Source organism: Pleurodeles waltl, chromosome 5 (assembly GCF_031143425.1).
Source record: "Pleurodeles waltl isolate 20211129_DDA chromosome 5, aPleWal1.hap1.20221129, whole genome shotgun sequence".
NCBI classification, from domain to species: Eukaryota; Metazoa; Chordata; class Amphibia; order Caudata; family Salamandridae; genus Pleurodeles; species Pleurodeles waltl.
The window spans coordinates 1648512661-1648534835 of NC_090444.1; the positions used below are offsets into that span (position 1 = coordinate 1648512661).

General features: G+C 45.7%; 1 non-coding gene across 1 annotated transcript; it reads left to right on the forward strand.

Annotated features, from left to right (window-relative positions):
* The first annotated feature begins 3464 nt into the window (after positions 1-3464).
* On the forward strand, positions 3465-3616 carry LOC138297526 (5.8S ribosomal RNA). Its single transcript, XR_011204128.1, has one exon. It is a non-coding gene; the product is annotated as a 5.8S ribosomal RNA (ribosomal RNA).
* The last annotated feature ends 18559 nt before the right edge of the window (positions 3617-22175 follow it).

Below are 22175 nucleotides of genomic sequence, written 5' to 3' on the forward strand. Positions count from 1 at the left end.
GAACGCATGTAATGGCGTTGCCACACTCACAAAGTCTGGGGAAATGGCCCTGAACTGTGTGGGGCACCTTTGCTAGTGCAAGGGTGCCCTTACACTTAGTAACTTTGCACCTATCCTTCAGCAAGTGAAGGTTAGACATATAGGTGACTTATAAGTTACTTAACTTATGGCTGTGGAATAATGTGTGCGGTATTTCACGCAGGCTACAATGGCAGGCCTGTGCAAGGATTTGTCTGAGCTCCTTATGGGTGGCAAAAGAATTGCTGCAGCCCATATGGATCTCCTGGAACCCCAATGCCCTGGGTACCTAGGTACCATATACTAGGGACTCATAACGGGGGTCCAGTATGCCAATAGAAATTGGTAAATGAAGTTACTGGCCTACAGTGACAAATTTAAAAGCAGAGAGAGCATAAGCACTGAGGTTCTGATTAGCAGAGCCTCAGTGACACAGTTAGGCACTACACATGCATACACATTAGGCCACAAACTATGAGCACTGGGATCCTGGCTAGCAGGATCCCAGTGAGACAGGTAAAACACACTGACATATAGGTTTTTATCTATCAGCACTGGGTTCCTGGCTAGCAGGATCCCAGTGACACAGTAAAAACACACTGACATACACTCACAAACAGGCCAAAAGTGGGGGTAACCATGCTAGAAAGAGGCTACTTTCCTACACCTCTGATAAGCCTAACTGCTCGACCACACTACCACAAAGGAGAGCTTTAGTATTATCTACTTTAGCCTCTGTTAAGCCTCTGGGGAAACCCTGGACTCTGTGCACACCATATCTCACTTTGATATAGTATATACAGAGCAAGCTTCCTCCACAAGCCCATGAACGAGTGATAGTGATGGGCGCACAGTGGGAGTGGTTAAAAGCACACATACATACCAACAAGTTGGAAAAGCAGTACTTGCGCACTGCTATGCTCAACCTAAAAAACTAATTATTAATACTGGGTGGATGGCTAAGGTGCTCAGTGCTCCATAATGTAGAACACATTTCTGTAAATAAAAAGTCTAGTGGCTTGTAGCAAATGAGCATGCCAGCGTGAGTTCCAGGCAGTAGAATTAATCTGCATTTCTTTCCATAACAGCCATTCTAAGGTACCTTCAGCAGCATGCCTAATGTAATGCCAAGTGTGAAGGAAAGTGTCATCAGCCGCAAGTGTTTGTGTGATGACACTGAACTCCAGCCTAATCTGCTCCTCAGGAGGATTTAGGAAGGTGAAATAATAGCCTGGGCAGATTGTAGTGTTTACTGTCCAGGCAGCTGGTCAGTTTCCCTGGGAAGGCCTCAATGCCAGATGGAAGGAATTCGGCCAAGAACACGTTAAAAAACACAAGAAGCAGAGACAGTTCAGAACGAGAATTTAGTAGTTTGCGTAAGGCAAACATTATACAAGACACATTTGATTTTAGCTTGGAAAGATTATACATATAGCCAAACCCCAAGTTTTTTCTATGTCGCAGCCCTTTTCAGTTATCTACTGTTCATAAACCACCTCCTGTTTCCCTTAATTTCTTGCTGAAAAAATTAATAATATTGCTTTTTTCATATTAACCCATTCACGGCCAGGCCTTTTCCCCCTCCTGTGCCAAGCCTTTTTTTGGCTATTTGGGATAGTTCACACGTAGGCCCCCCTAATTTTTGTCCACATGAGCTATCCACACCAAATTTGCGTCCTTTTTTTCCAACATCCTGGAGATTCTAAAGGTACCCAGAGTTTGTGGATTCCCCTGATGGGGACTGAGAAATTACTCAAAATACAGCTAAAATTTGGAGTTTTGGGGAAAAATGAGAAAAAAGTGCCGTAGAATAAAGCATCTGCTTATTGTCCTGCAAATGACATCCATCAGGGGTTTGCAGTGCTAAAACCACCACCTTCCCAGCTTTCAGGAACAGGCAGACTAGAATCAGAAAACCAAATTTTTCAACACAGTTTTGGCATTTTACTGGGAGTACCCCATTTTTCCTATTTTTTGCACTTTCAACCTTCTTCCAATTAGTGATAGATATGGGTCTGAAAACATTGGTGGATCCCGGTCAAACTGTCTCCCTTGTGTGGGTGCCCAAAGCAGTGTCAGCCTAAAAACAGTTAAAAAATTGTGCTTATCAACTTGCTGTGATATTCCCTCAATCTCTACACATCTTTTGGCCTTTTCCTGTTGCAGACACTTGGCCCACCTTGACACAAGTGAGGTATCATTTTACTCATGAGACTGAGGGGAATGCTTGGTGTTAGGAAATTTGTGTTGGCCCAGTGATCCCATTCAGAAATGTGAGAAAAGCTTGATTATTGTAGCTAAATTTGAGGTTTGCCATGTTCAGAGAGCCCCGACCGGATCCCGGGCCCCTGCCGGGCCCTGGGGCGGGCGCGCCCTTCCTCCAGCTTGCTGTACCCTGAGCGGCCCAGGCCTAGGAGTCCGCCAGGCCCGGGGAGGCTTCCCCTTCTGGTTCGAGTTCAGGGGCCCCGGCCAGGCCCCAGGCCCGGGCTCTGGCAGGCCCCAGGGTGGGAGCCCTCATCCTAGGCTTCGTCCTCCAGCCTGCCGTGTGGCAAGGCACCTGGGATGGGGTCCGGGGAGGCCTCCCCTGCGTGGCCATGTTCAGAGAGCCCCGGCAGGGCCCCCGCCGGGTGCTTCCTTCCTCCAGCCTGCCGTACCCTTAGGGGGCCAGGCCTGGGAGTCCACTGGGCCCGGGGAGGCTTCCTCTGTCAGTTCGGGTTCAGGGGCCCCAGCTGGGCCCCAACCGGGCCCTGGGGCAGACACTCCCTTCCTCCAGCCTGCCGTACCCCAAAAGGGTCTGGAAATCCACTGGGCCTGGGAAGGCTTCCCTTGGCGGTTCGGTTTCAGAGACCCTGGGGTGGGAGCCCCTGTCCTGGATGTTGCCCTCCAGCCCACCGGGTGGCAAGGTGCCCGGGACAGGGTCCGGGAAGGACTCCCATGCATGGCTGTGTTCAGAGCGCTCCTACTGGGCTCTGGACTATGGGGCGGTCACTCCCTTCCTCCAGCCTGGCATAACCTGAGGACCCTGGGCCTGGAAGTCCACCGGGCCCGGGGAGGATTCCCCTGCCAGTTTGTGTTCAGGCCCCGGGGTGGAAGCCCCCGTCCTGGTATTTGTCCTCTGGCCCCCGAGGCCATGGCTCCTGGGGAGCCTTTACATCCTCGTGGCCCGGCCATCTGGTCGCTCTGACAACTCGGGTCATCTGGTTGCGTTCCATGCAATCCTATTGCATGTCCAGATGGCCAGACTGCCCTGGATGTCCTGATGAGGGCTCATTTGCTTCCTCATGCCAAGCCAGGGCTCCACGACGTCAGGTGCATGCTCGTCGACGGTCCCCTCCATCCCCGGGGTGCCCAGCCGTCTTGCTGTGTGGTTAACGAATGGGTGGTGCTGCCTTCCTCCTGCCTCTGCTGCACACGAAGGTGCGTGAAAGTTGAGAAAAGAGGCCTTTGACTCCTGGCGGTGGATCACTCAGCTTGTGTGTCGATGAAGAATGCAGCTAGCTGCAAGAATCAGTGTGAATTGCAGGACACTGATCATTGACACTTCGACTGCACCTTGCAGCCCCGGGTTCCTCCCGGGGCTAAGCCTGTCTGACGGTTGTCTGATTGTCAATCATCCTGGGGCATTCCCAGGGTGCAGGTGGGGCTGTTGCAGGGTAGCTCTGGTCCCTTTGTCCCCCCCTCTAAGGTCAGACCTCCCCTGATTGCCTGCAGCAGGATCCCTCCCTTGGTCCTGTCATGAAGTAATGCTGCTGGTGCGCCTAGCCTTGCCACCCTGCCTTGGTGGAATGTGGGCAGAGGACCGGTCTGCCCTGGGCACCTCCTGGGGCGCCTGGCTGCATGCTGGTGTGGTTGTCTGTGGTGTTTCATGGCTGCCTACGCACACAGCCTTGGGTGCACACCTCTGTGGCTGGTTCCCTGGGGGGGGGGGATTGGCCAACTGCTGGCCTCGGGCTTCAATCCAGGAAAAAGGGTGTGCTGCCATATCCCCCTGTTTCCTGCAGCCCAGGGGATGGTGGTCTTGGCTTCCCCCACTGCTATGGCATCTGACTATGACCTCAGATCAGGCGTGGCAACCTGCTGAATGTAAGCGGATGCGGACAGTACGGGCCACATCCATCGCCCTTAGTGCACTGCATGTTCGTTGGGCACCCCGTGCTAAATCATTTGTAAATGACTTTTTCTGGGTCAGGGTTTCTTAAGTAGCAGAGCAGCTACCTTGCTGTGATCTATTGAAAGTCATCCTGAGCCAAGCTTTTGTCTCTGTCTGTAAATGCCTGTGTCCCCCCACCACCACCACTCCTTGGGGGGTGGTGGCCCCTCTGCCACCAGGCCGGTGCGGAGGAAGGGGGCTGCGGGCCAGTGGGAGGCTGCCTCCACAACGTGCCACCTAGCACGGGGGCCTCCCCCTCCTGCCCTGCGCCACTGGGTTCAGGGATGCGGGCCACAAGCCTTTGCAAGTCAGCAGGACAACAGATGGTGAGGGTGGGACCCCCTGGTCCGCACAAGTCGTCGGGAGGCAAGCCGCCCTGGGAAGGAGCCTTTCAGAGTCATGGCTGCTCTTGTCTTTGCGGTGGTGACTGCCACACTGCTGGGGTCCCTCTGGCCACTGGGTCATCCCAGGCCATCTGGTCACCTAGTTGTCCTGGGCCATCTGGTCACTGGGCTAGCTGACCAGATGACCCGCCGGCTGGGCGACGAGGTGGCTGGCGGGCCTGGCCACCGGGCTAACTCAGACTTTTGTCTCCACCCGGGGTTCTGTAAGCCCCCACTTCATGGGGGCTTAATAGTAGAGGAAAATGGGCAGGTCAGTGGGGAGAGGGTGTGGGGCAGTCTGGGCTTAAGCCTCCTGGTGTCCCCGTGCTCGGGCTCCAGGAAGGTGGAAGGCACCCACCAAAAGGCAGCACCCTGAGCCCACGGTATGGTGAAGGCAGTCACTACACAGAGCAGGGTGGCTGCAGACTGGAGAGGACTCTTGTGCTCCCCAACCAGGTCCGGGCCTAGAGCAGTATCTAGCCCTGAATGAAGGCCTAGCACCCCCCTTCCGGCCAGGTGCTGAGCTAGAAGAGGAGCCCGGGAGAACTCCAAGAAGCCCTCAGCAGGGTCCACACAAGACAGCAGCGCTACACACGAGGACGTAATCATTACACCCTAGGCACAGAAGGGGTTAAGGGGACAAAGTATTCCTTCTACACAGGTCTATGGAGCTACAAGTTGCGTAAGATTCCAGGTTTTTCCCTTGGATGGAAGTGAACATAAAAAACACTGCACATGGGCCAAAAAGGTACATCAAGCCCGTAACAGTATCAGTTCCTGAGCCTTCAGTGCCTCTGGCCAATTTCCAGCACCCCAGCCCCTGTTTTAGTGATATTTTCGACATTGTGAGTCACTCCGTCTACCCAGGGCTATGGAGCTCCAAGTCGGGTAAGATTCCAGGTTTTTCCCTTGGATAGAAGTGAACAAAAAAAACACTTCACATGGTCCAAAAGGTATACAAACTCCTTCCCAATGTCAGTTCTGAGCCTTCAGTGCCTCTCCAGCCTCCCAGCACCTGTTTAAGTGATATTTTCATCATTTTTAGTTTTTCTTTATTCAAGTGGGCAAAGTCACTTCTCCTATCCGGGGCTATGGAGCTCCAAGTCAGGTAAGATTTCAAGTTTTTCCCTTAGATGGAAGTGAACAAAAAAACACGCCACGTGGTCCAAAAGGTATACAAGTTCTTTCCCAATGTCAGTTCTGAGTGTTTAGTGCTTCTGGCCCATTTCTAGCCTCTCAGCACCGGTTTTATGATACTTTCAACATTTTGAGTGTTTCAGGTTCAAGGGGGCAAATTCACTCCTACCCAGGTTTATGGAGCTCAGAGTATGGTAATATTTCTGGTTTTCCCCTTGGATGGAGGTGAACAAAAACAAACAAAAAAACCACACACTCCAAGTAGTCCAAAAGGTACACAAACTCCTTCACAGTGTCAGTTCTGAGTCTTCAGTGCCTCTGGCTGGGTCTGGAAGCTATGACTGGGCCTGGCTGGCTGGTGAAGCTATATCCGGGCACCGGTTGAGTGCTCCGGCTGGCCGTGGGTGGAAGCCCTACTCCAGTCTGCCAATCCGCAAATGTAAATCAACCATTTAAAAGTGCTTCTAGGTAAGTAAACCTTGTGGGATCCACACAAAACACACCACATATCATTCCCTTAGTGACTAGTTTCCAAAAAGATGTGATGGCAAGGTTTTTGCTACGGAGAGAGTATGCATGGAGGGTAAAAAGCAAAGATAAACACCAAAACATTATTGCACACCCCCTCCACTAGTCCATCTCAGGCATACTGGTTGGATTTGGCATGAGTGTAAGTAAATCGTAAAAAAAAACAAAAACTTTATTCACCAATGACTTTATGAAATAAAATCCCAAAATATTATTTCTTAAATCAACCATTTACAAGTGCTTTTAGGTAAGTAAACCTTGTGGGAGCCACTCAAAACACACCACATATTATTCCCTGCTCTGAGGACGTGGGCGCGCCGTATGTGTGTCAACGACATCAGATCGCCAAGGGATGAGGTCATGGGTGGCGGCAGAAGTTATTCCGTTGCCATCCCAGGTGGGGGTCCAGTGGGTGGGTGATCCACGGGGGAGCACCAGCGCTTTCCCTGTGGGTCAGTCCCAGGACGTAATGGTTACGTCCTTGGCACAGCAACGCTGCAGCCGAGGACGTAACCATTACGCCCTGGGCACGGAAGGGGTTACTGCTTACTTTGTTTATATTACAATAAACTTTGAGAGCAGTTATTTGGCGTTGTAGACATACATGTTTTTTCCAAAAGGACAGTGTCATCCACATATTTGAATGCAAGAATGTGGGTCCATCTGGGCTTCATTTGAACTTGGTCTGTAGAGGTTAAACAGTAAGTGGCCTATTTACAAGCCCCTTGCGCCATCTTGCGTCACATTAGCATAATTGTTTTTATGCTAATGTGGCATTAAGGTGGCCTTTTCATCATGCCATAGTTACAAAGTGGCACAATGCATGATTGTGCCACTTTGTAACCCCTTGCACCACATTATGCCTGCGCCAGGCATAATTTATGCAAGGGTGGCCTTCCCCTGTTAGGAGGCCCATAAAAATGGCACAGTGAGTTTACAAGCTTTCACTGTGCCACTTTTAGTCACATTTTTAATGTCTGCCTACAGTAGGTGTTAAAAGGACACTCCCATTGTTTTCATTAGGCCACCCTTTACTTTGTGCGATTAGCACCATCATTTTTGGCGCTAATCATGCAAAATGCCACAATAGCGTCAACATTTTTGACGCTGTTGGCCTAATGGCCACCATGGTGCACCATATTGTTAATAAGGCACAAACATGGTGTTGTTAGATGGCAGTAGGGGCATGTAAGAACAGTGGCGCATTGGGACCTATAAGCGCTTTCTTGTAAACATGCCCCTAAAAGTGGTGAAACGCAATGCTGTTTCAAAACCTTCATTAGTGTGATTTTTTAGAGATATTTCCATAATACATGTAACTTTTATTTGAACCTAAATTCGTATAATTGCCAAATGGCTCATAGTAAAATAGGGTTAATCCCCTAGCGCTGTAATATCAACCAAAGGAGAGCCCTCTCAATACAGTCAAAGTCTGTCCTGAAGTCAATTAATCCAGCATGTAGAATTTGGCCAGACTGAATGTGCTTCTCAATTAACAAAGATAAAACAGCGCTTGAGAGCAAGGCAGCAGATTGTAATCATCAACCCAGTTCGTGAGAAACAGAATAAATTGTAACAATACAAACAAACAAGCAAGTTGAGAGGTGCTTACATCCGTGACCCATGATCATCTTTGTGGTCTAAGGACCATGCACCCAAACACAAGGGTCATTCTATTGCGACTTCATTTCTGGCTCCAAATTCCAGCTACAGATCAGCCAACATGCGAGTATGTGAACTGTGACTTGGAAGGGAAGGGAAGACATCCTTCACATAGCTAACACAACTTCTCAACATGAAGATCTCCAGCAACTGGAAACTCATGAGGTAGCAAGGATAGGAATCTTTATTCCCAATATAGGGTACCAAAACCTCTTAGGTGCATCTGCATTGCTCCTTTAGTCAGAACACCTACATGGGAAAAGAGGTGCCAACATAGCCTCAGCACTAAGCACAACTGTATAGCTACCACTACAAGTGAATGGAGAAACCCTAGAATGCCCAAATCCAGGATACCATACTCCAAAGGCATTGGTGTAAGTGCAAGGTAAAAGAGTTGGGCTGCACAACATGGTGCCTGTGAAACCTGTGAAGGGGTGGGCACACCTCATCAGTGAAAGGGCTAAGAAGAGGAAGAAAATTGAATAATATGGTTTGATATCTGTTCCAGGGAGACTCTAAAGCCCATCACAGTCCTCATACTCTTTTAGAGTTGAGAAATAACATCACTGCAATGTTGTCTTTAAGTTTCAAAAATGTAATTAAAATTTAATAGACTGTTTTAAACATTTCTATAGATTATTACGCAAAATCTCTCTGCCGTTGTCCCTGGCAGTACAGCTGTGCAGTTCTGAAAATCAGGGTTCCTTACTAGGTGTCAATAGAAAATAAGGACCACAACGAGGTATCCAGAATTCTGCAGAAAGGACTCTTGTGGACTGATTCACAAACTTCTTTTGAGTCAGCTTACACCTTTGAGTAAGTGTACTGCTTTTCGGTGCTCACAACTGCACTTGTGTAATAACTTACACTTCTTTAGTAACTTACACTTTTGTAGTACATCCAGCACTTCACATGGCCAACCAGTGGCACTGCAACACCCTACCATAGAAAATAATGGAAGTAGGGACTTAAAATAAAACACTGTAGAAGATAATGTTAAATTAAATTATTTAAAATAGTTAAAAAATAATTAAATATACAAAAATAGTACATATTATTTAAGTATAGATATAAAATATTTAATAACTAATTTTGCATGTAAAAAATAATGTGGTATTTTTGAATTAAATAAATGATATTAATTATTACATAATATTCATTCATAAATATAAGCACTGGCCTGAGCACTGCAGTATTTTACCTGTTGTTTGACTAAGAAGCCCGAGACTGCTCATTGTCACAACCCAGAAAGTCAAGTGTGGAAAGGGTTGTACTTGGCCCAATTTCGAAATCCTAGAACATAAGTGGAAAACAACTTCAATCACCCTGATTGGGGCCCACTAGTCCCTGGACATAGGGCGAAGTGTAGCTCCTCATGGTTAAGTGCAACATATGGCAACCCTGAATGACATACTAATTGGATTGTGCAGTTTTACGTTCTGCTTTGAGATTTAAAATCATTTTTCCATAAAGATAAGCACTGGCCTAAACAATATAGTATAGTTTCTGTTGTATGACTGCTGAGTTCTGAGCTCCTGTCCCTTCATGCTACTGCTGACTGCTTGCCCTCACGTCCCTGACAGTCAAGTGAAGAAAGAATTGTACTTGGCCCAATTTGAAAACCCATGGTAGGACTGACCCTAGGACATCATTGGCAAACAATTTCAACCATAAATGTTGGGGCCCAGTAGACCATATCTGCCATGTGGTCCCCTGAATGGGGTCTGAAAGTTGGAGACAAGCAGTGTGAGATTGCCCGTACCAGTTCAAACTGTCTTGAGAAGAACTCAGAAGTTCAGCTTAAGCGTGGCATTACTGTCAGATAAAAGGTTGGTGGGAGTAAATCTTGACACCTGTCCTTAGATCGGTTAAGGGATCTGTTTTTTTAGAGAGGTTGGAGTGCTCCCAGAAGCAAAAATAGGCAGATCCTTGTAGATTTTGTTAAGGACCAGTTAGAAAAACTGGATTGTAAGAAAGAAACTATGACAGCCCCAGTGCCCATTAGCAGAGATGTCCTCACATACGCCTTAGTCCCTCTTTGAATCCCTGCTTTGGATACCTCTGCCTTATTTCAAGGATATCACTGTGTCAGGAATACCCCAATCCTTGGGAAAGGAGCTGCAATGGGGTTGAAGGTTAATCCCACAATAGCAAAACACACCTGCTACCTGCCACCATAAGAGGAGCCTTTTGGTACTCATAAATATATTGGCATTGTTAAGGTAACATGTGGGCCTCGGCTTGGTCCTATAATAAAGAGTAGCAGGGCAACATTAGAGAATGAACTGGCCCAAAACTCACCGGTATTCATATCATGCAAGTGTAGTAATCCTTCAGTGATCCTGGATCCTTCAGAGGAGTTTGCAATGATGAGCCCTGAAACATAAAGATATGCCCCAGAACCCTCAAGGAACCAGCACTGAAGAGATCAACAGACCACAGCAAATAGTCTTGCTGAGCAATCTTGGAGAGATGGAGGTGGGTACGGAGGCAAATGAAAAGCAGTACAATAACCAGAAGAGTGAATACAAGCCACGGAAAGTAACAAAACAATAAAGGTGAGGGATGCAAAGCCAGAGATGAACTAAGTGGGAATTGAAGCCCTATAACATACAAGAATATGCTAGGCACCGTCTTGCTTGTTCTGGCCTCTTTAATGGGAAGCTGGAATCAAGGTGCATGCAAAACTCCCTCTTCTGGTCTCAACCTGTAAGTGAATGTTTTTATTATGTTTAGTATTTGTGTGGGCCAGACACCAAGAGCCGCAATCTCCACTCTTTCTTGTCAACACAATAGATTATGTATCTACTTCACATATTCTTTCACACGTCTCTTTCTCTGTGTTCTCCTGGAGACAATTCCGACACACTGTCACCAACTCCAGGCATTACTCTCTTGAATGTGATATCTTTGTTTGCAAGTTCTGCAAGTTATGGTCCCCTTTTAGGCCCTCTGCATCCTTTGGATAAGCACAGGCTCAAGCCAACTTACCAACTCATGACAGGGAACCTGGTAGAATATAAACCATGAACCACCTATGCATTACAGGAGGGTGGTGTGTTCCGAGCAACGATCTGCAGTGTAAGACTACAGGAATATGTGTTTGTTAGTGAGCAATGAAGCACTTTTCACGATGGATGGACACAAAATAGATTCCTACTCTAAATTATAATCAATGTCCTAACCTAGTGCATATAACATGTATAGATATAACTATAAAAATATACAAAACAGTGGTAATCAAAGCAATTAGTAAGCAAAATAATGAAAAGAATTGCATCGTTGTGATGGTGTTTCAGCAATTCACTGCACTGAATGATGGAACCAGTCTTTGTTTACCAACCCTCCCCTCTAGCCCCTATCTAAGCTGTCCCAGCACCAAAGGTGCTCGTCTAAGTTTTTTGAGGGGGTGGGTCTCAAGCACACATACCTTAGCTGAACAACATACCTGCTGTTCTGTTCTTTGATGAGGTCACTCTCTGACTATTTGAATTGGTTTTCACTTAGGCTGCTTGAATTTCACACAAACCAATCTCACAGGAAGCCAAGATGAAGGTTCCACTTTGCCTAATTCATGTCTGTTCCAGGCTTAAATATGCTTTTCTGGTTATTTTGAAAACGAATTAGAATATTAATTCTGTTGCACCTTACTACATTATATCACACTTTATAATTCATACTATTGCAGATATATTAATGATCGATGCACAATCAAACTATAGTAAAGCAAATGTTAAATGCTGACATTTGCAATCAAAACTAAGGGCCAGATTTATGGAGCCCTTGCGCCATTCCAAAGCCACATTGGCGTAATTGTTTTACACTAATGTGGCACTGGAAAGGGAAAAACGCCGTGCCATATGTATAAAGTGGCGCAATGCATGCATTGTGCCACTTTGTAACCCCTTGCGCCACATTATGCCTGCACTAGGCATAATATATGCAAGGGGGGGCATTCTGGTGCTACGGGGGCTGAAAAAATGGTGCAAAGGAATCTATGAGATTCCTTTGCACCATTTTTATTGGCATTTTTAACGCCTGCTAAGTGCAGGCGTCAAAAAGAGGCTCTCATTGATTACAATGGGCCTCTGGGTGCTTTGCAGGATTAGTGTCATAATTTTTTACGCCAGCCCTGCAAAGTGGCAGACTAGCGTCAACAATTTTAACGCTAGTCATCCTAACTACCACCATGGTGCACGTTATTATAAATATGGTGCTACGATGGTGGTGTTAGGGGGGCGCTAAGGCACGCCACTTTCCATGGATATTCCAGCAATTGTCTAAAACATATAAAATGTGCAGATATATAAATATGTGAATATAGGAAATGCAAGGCAGATACATAAGCAGAAAATACATAAGCAGAATAGGCAAAGATTATGTCATCCCCAGAAGGACAGCACAACAATTCTAAGGAATACATGTGTACATATGTCTATGCGCATTGGTAATTGAAAAACTAGGAAAGATGCCTTGTCCCTAATTTGACTATGAATATAAGTATAACAATAGTTCACCTGGATTTCATTAAGTTACCCTCTTAAATAGGTAAATGAAAACTTCAAAGCAAACATGTAATGAAAAAAAATTATAACCACACTGAGCCCTGTGAGTGGTTTAATTGGAACACAAGGTAAGCACAAATGTTCAAAGGTTATTTACAAATCACGGTAAATATATTTGTACCATATACAATGTGCACAAAACAAACAAGACAAGTGTTTGCAGTGTCCACATGTGGAAAAACACATAGAAGTGAATGTGTTGTGATTATATACAAACAACAGCTTTTAAGTATGAGTTTCCTGAAGCACACTTGTAGTAAGACTCTATCAAGGCAATTCATTTATGGGCAGCATAAATTAGTGAGCTAAACATTTCCAACTCAATTGAATTATAGAGTTCTCTTCAGGACAATCAGATGAGCACAGGCATGGGCAGTGCCGGGGCCCCCTTGTGGCCCCGTCCCTGCCTTTCCGCTGGCCTTTCCATGATTAGGTCTCCACCATGGAAAGGCCACTGGAAGGACAAGTCGTAATCAGTATGGCACTGCCGAACTGAAGAACCAGCGGATTAGCAGTGAGGGCAAGAAGGCGTAGCAGATGTGGAGTTGCGTGCAAGTGTCTTCCCAGGGAACAGAAGTCTAGCCGGAAGATAGTGAAGACAGCAGTGGAGGTGGGTCGTGCTATGAGGAAGACCGGAGGGAGGAAGACGAGCATAGCCCTATTGCCACAGTCCCTTCCTAGGGTTGCAGCTTCGGGCAAGTGGTTATAATTTTCAATACGCATCAGGTGTCGGATGGCGGTGGGAAAATACCTGTAACACTTGTTTGGGTACACGAGCACCAAGAAGGGGGTTTTGAGGGAAACATGCAACTTGAGAATCCTATAAGATCATGCCGACTGAGGAAGCGGGATATCATTTTCTCACCAAAGTTACATTGATGGGGTGCACTTATTTCTTTGGATGCCTATATACTGAGGGCACTTTCTGTTTCTACTGAGGAGCATCTTAAATCATGCCCACAAGTCCTAACAAGAGACAAAAGCCACTGCAACTCAGTGCCAAGAGAGTACGAAATCCTGGGAGCATAAAGGCGTTCTCTGAGGACATTCTGCCACATTTTTACACCACGCAATAAACCTTTTTTTCCTATTATAAATCCATGCCAAGTGTGGTTGTGATTTCAGCCTTTTACACTAGGTTTATCTTGTACTGCATTTATAAGTATTTTGTCTTTAACATGTCAGCTTGCAGTGCATACAACATTGCAGTGTGCATTGGCATCCAATTTTTCTCAGAAAATGTTGGGTTAATTGATTCATAAAAGGGCTTGGCTCACTCACCATAATGTGCCATGTAAGCTCTTCCAAAGGTCTAAAAATGAATCAGGGCCTGAAACCTTCTCAGTGAGCTTGAAGACTGCAAAATAGCACACTTCTGTAGGAAGTCCGGCACCAGTCCTTTACCCTCACTAGATAGTTTATATTGAAGGAAAATCAAACTAAGATATGCAGTCTTAGATTTTTTTAAAATTTATTTTATGCCCGTTTCAGGCTAAAAGAGTCACTATTCTGTCCACTCTATCTAGGTATTCTGTTAAATCATCATCTGTGATGTAGCTGTCCTCAATGTATAACACACCTCCATAATTCTTGCTGCAAAAAGCCTATGGCTATTCTTATATCCCTAAGGCAATTTCATATAGCTGTCCTGAAATTTGGTTAGATACTTTGACTAAACCACTTTGGGAGTCATTATGAGTTTAGCGGATGGAAAAGTCTGTCCGCCAAACTCCCGTGGTCAGGTTACATCCAGTGCAGTCCCCTTCCCACAGGCCCCATTAGAAGTTTCCCGCTGGGTCAGCGGGTGGAAACAGAGTTTCCACCCACTGGCACAGCAGAAAACAGCCCACAACATTGACACCCGCTCATAATTGAGCTCATAATTGAGCCGGCGGCAAAGCTTTGTAGGGTGCACTAGCACCCGTCGCGATTTTAATTGTCTGCATAGCAGACAGTGAAAAAGCGCAACAGGCCTGGCCATGGGGGCCCCTGCACTGCCCATGCCAACTGCCATCCCGTCTCTGCCAGCCTTTACGTGGCGAGGTAACTGCCATGTAATCGCCAATGCAGAAGGGACTCATAATACCCAGGGAAGCGCCGCTTGCAGCGCTTCCCTGGTGAATTAGGACTGCAAGCGCCACCAGTGCCACCCGAATGACAAAAAGTTGTGATCTGACAGTGCTGGCGGTCCGTCCTTGGCGTGACCGCCACAGTCGTAATGTGGCTGCCGGACCACCACATTGGCGGCGGTCCAACCGCCACAGCGAGACAACCAGGGTTATAATGACACCCTATATTTTGACGAAGGAACCCATTTGAGGTATATAAGGTAGTTTTGTATTTTTTCCTACGTTTTTCATTAGTCCAACGCTGCATGCATTTTGCATCACATGTTTGTGTGTGTGCACTTACATTTCTTTAATCTCAAACATTTCTTCATTAATTATATGGTTTCAACACTGGGAATAGGGGAGAGTTCACAGTTGAACGGCAATGCAGATTACACTCTGGTACTGTTGTTGATCTAGGATGGGCCTTGTATGTCACTCTCTTCTGGTTTTAATGAATATTGAGTTTGAATTTGTGTCTCACTCTGTAAAGTGAATCACATGTGGTATAGAATCCTTGTACCACCCTGCTTGGATTCTATACAATGGCTGAGCCTATTTTAAAGCCCAGTCATGTGCATGCTGTTTCCTGAGTTTCTAAGGTACAAAGAAGGAAAATGCTTGAAGTTCTACCGTCTCTTCACAAGGCGCATCCCTTATAAAAGAAGGAGGCTACTCATTCTTTGCAAGAATGATGTCATAGTACAACAAATGTGACCAGAATAAACTTATATTTTGCTCAATTTTTATTTTTATATCGTAAACCAGAGAAGGAGAGTTTAAGTGTCCATCTGATGTTTCAACTTGCATGTGTTCTTCAGTTGGTGTCACCACCAAATGCTCTTTGAGAGTCTGGCGAAATTCAGTTACTTTTGCGACTGTCCAGACTGTGATACTTTCTACTTCCTGTTCAGCAGAAGTACTCACAGTTTCTGAGGCATGTTTTTTCTTTGTCAATTCAATGTTTATCTTCTTTCTTAAAATGAGATTTTGAGCCCGAACATCTTACTTCTTTCTCCTTACTAACTTCAATGTCACATGCTGACTGTGTTTCACTTTGTTGTCTGACTCTACTTGTCTTTCCTCAGATACTTAATTTGTCTGCTCGTTTCTGTCTTTCTGCTCTCCCCAGAGTCCTGAAAAGAATTGGCAGAACAGCTAACAGATTAATAATGCCACCCAGCTTTGTATTTTCTTCATGGTCCCTCTTATTGTATCCAAACCTACAGGACTCCTGCTCTGAAGGGAATCCAGTTCTGAATTTCAGTTTGGCTTTCTGCTTTTTCTTACTTTCTGATGCGTTTTGTACCAGAAAACTCAGGCTCATTTTTAATTTTGAGGTGCTTTTTGAGGTATGAGGTATCTCAGCCAACAGAAGTATACACTTCTGAAATAATTTTAGGAAGCTCACCTTTAGATGCAAGAACAACGGCAAAGTGCTGGTGCACAACCAAAACTGCAGCTTCCACTCAAATGTTACTAAGAGATATTGAAGAGACAGTTTCAAATCTATCAATTTCATTTCTAAATCAACAACTGTTGTAGCTCCATGCTCATTCTGTGTTTGTTTTAATACCTCCGGTAACACTGGCAATGAGGGTGTGCCATTTGCAGCAATGACAAAATATTTGCAAAATTATTCCCCGTGTAGTACAATCCTCTACGTGTGGTGCCATCCCAAGAGGAAAACACATAGCTAATATTCTATGATTGTCTTGGTTTGATTGGACTCGTGAGCAATCCAAAATATCATCTAATCTTGCTTTGTGGGTGCATTGCCCATGATCGCAATAATAGTCTGTGAAATTATTGTCTGCACTTGAGCATGCAGTTGTGTGACAGCAAGAACTAAAACTCCAGTCCCCGTAGTCTGTAGAGCATAATGTCCAAGCCATCTATATAATGCCACTAATTAATTTAGTAACTGTCTTAATTCCAGAGCGTTAGATTTGCTGCATCTGGATTCACAGTATTATCAGCCAACTTGGGCTCATTCTAACATTCTGGTAACATGTGGTAAATGCCCATCAGACCAAGTTTCGTGTTCCTGGTATCTTATCAAGATTTCCTTTTTTAAATACATTTCTTTATTCACATTTTTACTGTAACATAATAACATTAATTTCTACATAAACCTCCTGGGAATTTTCTAAACCAATATAGAAATTTGCAGCAAGAAACTGATACCCAAACACAATGTGAGACAAATATTTATGAAGCAGGGTGTGTAAGGGCCAGCGAAAAAGAGGAGATGTAGAAGGACAACAGGGGTGCAGTTGGCAGAAGGGGGTGGAAACAGGGAGGGGGTGAGTGAGGGCAATCCAGGTTTGCTTTGTGATTCTTTAAATAATCCATGTCTGATCAATCAGGAGAGTGTGGATATGGCATTGATGGTGGGTTGGAGGGATATCAGGTGAGGGAGGAGGAAGGGTGGGACCTAGCACTGTATATTCACTCTATAATCAGGATATTCTATTATCCTCCCTTCACAGATTACACTCCCTCAATTGTTGCAGGATCTATCCACTCAAATCTCAGGGGGGTGGAGTGTAATCGTCTGCCAAGTAATTGATTAGTCACCCCTCTCTGTTTCAGCGGACTCTGGTGAGCTGACGGCTGAATCTTCCTCCCTCACCTTTTTATCCTGTCCCAGACTATCAGTGCACCCCAGATCTCCAGGTCTCTTTCTATGTTTTCATCTAGTCTGACCCTCCTGAGCTTACACTCCCCCACTACTGCCCTTTCCAATAGATCTGCCCTCCACTAACTTACTGTGTGTGACACTTGGCTAGCCCGGTGGATGGCAATTCTACATCTGGAAAGAACCAGTTCCAACTGGTGAATCAGTATTTCATTTTGCCACCTTGTTTTGGAAGTGGCAGCAGTCCCAATAGGCAGTGACGTATTGATAGTTCTATTGTTACTCTAGTTACCCGTTGCATCCCTTGTACTATTTCCACCCAGAAGGTTTTCAATAATCGCACGCCCACGAAACGTGCGAAGTCAGCCGGTGAAACCTGGCACCTTCCACAGCTAGCATCTTGGCCCGGATTAATTCTGTGTAAACGTTGTAGAGTTAAATATGTTCTGTGCAAATAATACAATTGTGACAGCTTAAATCTAGCATTGCCAGAAACAATGCTTGGGAATGCCTCCATTCCCCCTCAGCTAGGGGGGACATTAGGTCTCCATTCCATTTGTCTATTACTTTTTAGAGCAGCACATAGCTGAGAGATGATGCTTCTCGTTGACCCGGGGTCTAACATTACCCTCAGTATGTTTGATTCAATGGGCTTGTCGGGAAATGTCAGCCAAATTTCACTCACCCTCCAGACTATACTTGCATATTGCAGGAACTGACCAGGATCAATTGCCTCTTCAATTGTCACAAATGTGCTGTTCAAATACAGATCTTCAGCTTTCTGACATCCCCCCTCTACCCAACGCATGTCACTCATGGAATTTCACATTCATATGAATGGGTGCAACCACCAAATAGGAAAGAGTGTGGCATATGGTGCCTGTCTCAGAACGTGCGTGACCGCCGCTTCCCATGCCTGAGTGACCTGCAAGACTAGAAAGGAGGGATTAGCAGGGAGTCTGGGATCTCACCTGAGTAATCTCCTATCAAGATTTCTAGCTTTTCATAGGCTTCGCACTCAACAGGAAGAAGGAAAACTTTACGCAACACCTTCAAATTACTATAAGTCGCGGACCTCCAAACACAGTGTTGACACCTCTCACCACACTACATTAACTACAACTTGCCACTTTACCAAGCACTGTGTTCTCAGAAATAACATGACTTGTAATATCATAAATGTTGTTCTCAATGCTATGATTTCACATGGTCTAAGTGGTGTAATATGCAAGGGTATAACCCGTGCATGGAGAAGGTGCCAGTTATAGTTAATGTAGAGTGGTGCCAATGTTGATGGTCTTTCCAAGGTTTTTAGTCTTAGTGATAAGAACTCCCAGGATGTTGAGTAGTTCTCCCTACTTTCACCTGGGGCAACACATGCTAGACCTGTCAGCCTTAGGGTGGTGTTTCCCCAAACTTTTTGCCATCACCCCACCAATTTCTGCTGATCTCGTTTTTTGTTAGACTTAGGACTCTGTGCATCTTATCACTGTTAACTAGTGCTAAAGTGCTTGTGCTCTCTCCTTTAAACATGGTCAAATTGGCTTAAACCCAATTGGCACATTTAGGGGCATATTTATACTCCGTTTGCGCCGAATGTGCGTCAAAAATTTTGACGCACTTTCAGCGCAAACGTTGCCCCATATTTAAACCCTGACGCCCGATCCGGCGCACCAGGAAAATGGCGCTATGTGCGCCAGTTTTTGGAAGCGGCACCCCGCCCTGCGTTAATGACATGCAGGGTAGGCGTTCCCGTCCAAAAACAGACCCACATAGCGGTGCGTGGTATTTATGCTCCAGGGCAAAAATCACTCCCGCGCGGCAGGCGGCGCAAAAAAATGGCGCAAAGCACGAATATCGTGAAATTTTAACGCCTGGGTCAGGGCAGGCGTTAAAATGGGGCAAACACACCTGTACTTAATCAGAACACACAGAACAAACAACAGAGCAGCAGAGCAGCAGAGCAGCAACAGGGAGACATGGAGGTGCTTTTTCTTCAACGTGCACGTAGACGCAGAGCCCTGCAGCAACAACAGCAGCCACAACAACAACAGCAGGGACCCCAAAGACAGCGCAGAAGGCAGGAGAGGATATTCCGCCCAAGAACAACCCTGCATGGCCTCAGTGAACGAGACATCATCCAGAGGTACCGGTTGAACTGGCAGGCCATTCAGCAGCTGCTGACACATATTGAACAGCAATTGGCCCCCACTTTAGTGACTCCACGCACTATCCCAACCGAAACAAAGCTGCTTGCCGTACTTCACCTGCTGGCAAGTGGCTTCTTTCAGACAACTGGTGCCCTGGTTGGTGGAATCTCACAACCATCTTTCTCCGCATTCCTGCCTAAAGTACTGGATGCCATCATTGGACTGACACCCCGCCACATCTGCTTCCCTAACACAGTGCAGAAGCAGCAGGAAACAAAACAGGGGTTCTACGCCATCAGTGGCTTTCCGCACGTCCTTGGTGCAATCGACTGCACACACGTACGCCTTGTGCCACCTGCTGCGAGTGAACACCTCTACCGCAACAGGAAGCACACACATTCCATCAACGTGCAGGCCATAGTCGATCACCAAGGACTGATCAGCAACATTGTGGCTAAATATCCTGGGAGTGTACATGACGCATTCATCTTCCGTCACTCCACCATCAACCAACACTTCCAGGATGGACGGTATGGCAATGGACTACTTGTTGGTAAGGACAAAAATCTACTTATATACTCACTGCACAGAAACCCTCTAGGATAAACAACACATACACCACAATAGCAACACCTAGACAGGAACACACTGAGGTACTCACATCACTAGCCATGTGTCACAAGTCACCATTGAACCTCTCACACATTTGAATTTACTCCACAGCTTAGTGTGAAGACATTCATGACTGTGGTTGCCTAAATGTCACCTTGCAAATTGGAAGTCTCACAATAACCTGTACACTAATACAATGCATAACTTTTAAGGGATGGGATGGCCTGGGTATGTTCATATGAACGTTACTAATACCCTTTCATGTTTCAACTCTGCATGGAACTATCATCACACCCCCAGTGAGGACACACGGACACCTGTGTCACAAGTCACAATGCAAGGGAGGGCACACTGTACTTGAGAAACCAATACATCCTGCTGACAAACAGTTAGACAACAAACACTTGCTCAGCCAAGGAAAAAAAACAATGCCAAAGTTTCCACCAACAACCATAGGTTGTCACATTAGTACACAAAATAGTCACAGACAACACAACACAACTACTGCCATCAAAGATACGTACAACAGTGCCTCCTACATCTAATTGATACCATTCTGTGTTTCTCTTTCAGCTGATCAGGGGTATGGCATCCAGCCTTGGCTAATGACACCATATGGGAACCCAAATACTGCTGCTGAGCGGGCATACAATGACGCCCACAAGAGGACACGCAGCATTGTGGAGCGGACCTTTGGGATCCTAAAGTCAAGGTTCCGCTGCCTTGACATCACTGGCGGAAGCCTACTATACTCGCCAGAGATGGTCTGCAAGATCATACTCACTTGTGCCATATTACACAATATTTGTGTAAAAAGGAACATTCCCCTCCTTGAACCGGACCCAGACATGCCTGAGGATGATGAGGAGGATGCTGGCCTGCAACAGGAGGGGGAACAACCTAACACCGCAGCAGGAGTGCGTAGGCGCCAACAGCTTGTGAACAATTTTTTTACTTAAGTTATTATAATCACTTGTATTCCACACTTGTAAATAAACACAGATAACAAACACCACATCATGCTTTGGCCTATTCATTTCTGACCACCTTTAGTTTGAAATAGCTGAAGATGAATGTCGTCTCATTGATCAAGAATGCCATTAAAATTCATCACACCAAAAATAAACATCACAACTGTATGCACAGAGGGTAGGATGTGACATGTTACATTACCATACACAGAGCCCAACAAGAGTACAAATGTGACAATTACACATGCCGGATCCAAACAACTGAAACAGTCTCTCATCCAGCCCAAAATTGGAGATCATTTGAAAGTCACATCACACGTGTTCAGAGACAGGGTGGGACCATCCATGTGTACGTGAACATGTCATCAATGGCTTCTCTCAAGTGTATGATGTGAGCAATACACAATTGCAACAACATCAGCTGCCACTAACTCAGGAGGAGACCTTGAAGTTACAGTGACAACATACACACAGACAGGTCATACTGGATCCACATTCCCACACACATGTACACATATGTCATACAACCAACCTAATATTTGAAAGTAGACCATCACAGTTGTGTCCCAGTTTGAACCTAGCAGGAAGATTGTAACATGACACTAAACCAGTTTATGCAGAAAGGGACACAGACAAGCAAAAAAATCTTCGCATTATCACATCGTGAACGCTGAGAGTCTTGCAAACTTAGTCATATGAAAATGGTATGCAACTTAGCTCCAAATCATCATTACTGCAAACGTCAAATGGGCTAATGAGATGAATGAATGGTCAACAGTCATTCATACCATATGGCCTTACATTCGCCCGCTGCTGCAGGTTTGCCATGATATGATAAAAATACTCCATGGATACAGTAGCTATTCTGGATGGTCAAATCCTAGGGTGCTGGGGGCCTAACTCCACCTCTACCACCCCCAAAACATACAAGAATCATGTACTTGTGAACTAAACACATGCATAAGGCACATGTGTGGCCTCCATGTCACAAGTCCGACACAAATAAGAAACACAAAATCATAATGGGACATGGTCAGCCCCATAAAAACTGAAAGTGACTCTCCCACTCCCTGTTAGGACTACAGATAAAAGCATCCCCATCATAAAGGTGGGCACATTTTGGAGACGGAATACATAATGGTATCAAAAACATCATTTCAAAATAGCCATCAGCAATTACACCAAATATGTTGTCAAATATGGTCAATACATTAGTTAACGTATCCCAAACATCACAGTGTGAAGGCCGT